General features: G+C 63.2%; 1 protein-coding gene across 1 annotated transcript in view; it reads right to left on the bottom strand.

Moving 5' to 3' along the window:
• The window catches only part of KCTD15 (potassium channel tetramerization domain containing 15), a 73,610-nt gene extending 73,220 nt beyond the window's left edge, over nucleotides 1-390 (bottom strand). The window contains exon 1 of the mRNA XM_015411094.1: nucleotides 219-390. The gene's annotated coding sequence lies outside the window, so the exon portion shown is untranslated. The remainder of the gene's footprint in view (nucleotides 1-218) is intronic.
• Between the last annotated feature and the right edge of the window lie 175 nt (nucleotides 391-565).

A 565-nucleotide genomic window follows, 5' to 3' on the forward strand; every position in this document is an offset into this window, starting at 1 on the left:
ACTTCTCTCTCCCTCCCTCCCTCCCTCTCTCCACACCGCCGAGCCCCGACTTAAGTTGGAAGAAGCACTTTCCAAAAAAAAAAAAATATTCCCCACGCAACGCGATGAAATGCCAAGCCATGCAACGGGCGCCCTTCTGACTCTGTGCAAGCGGCCGGGGCAGGAGATGACCGCCGAGCCCGCTCGGAAAGCCAGCTGGCGCCGCGGCTCACCCTTACCTTGCGTGCAGGAGAAGACGTGCGAAGCCCCCCTCGGCCCTCCAGGCTCCCTGCACGGGCGGTGCGCGGCGAGCCTGCCTGGCCCTTTTCGGAGCGAGCCGGCGCTGGGCGAGCTCCGGCCGCCGGGTCCTTTGTAGCTCTCACCGGCTGCCGCCGCCGCCGCCGCCGCCGCCTCCTGCTGCTGCGATGGAATATTAGAGATTTTCAAGCTTTTCCCTTCCTCTCCCCCCTCATTCATAGAGATCTCTGGATCTCTCGCCGTGTGCGTCTCTCTCTGCCCCCCGCCTCGTTTCTTTCGGTTTGTTTTTGTCTGTCTATATGGGGAAGGGGAAAGGGGGGGGGGGGGG

The sequence above is a fragment of the Gekko japonicus genome, unplaced genomic scaffold (assembly GCF_001447785.1).
Source record: "Gekko japonicus isolate JY-2015 unplaced genomic scaffold, Gekko_japonicus_V1.1 scaffold711, whole genome shotgun sequence".
Taxonomy (NCBI): Eukaryota; Metazoa; Chordata; class Lepidosauria; order Squamata; family Gekkonidae; genus Gekko; species Gekko japonicus.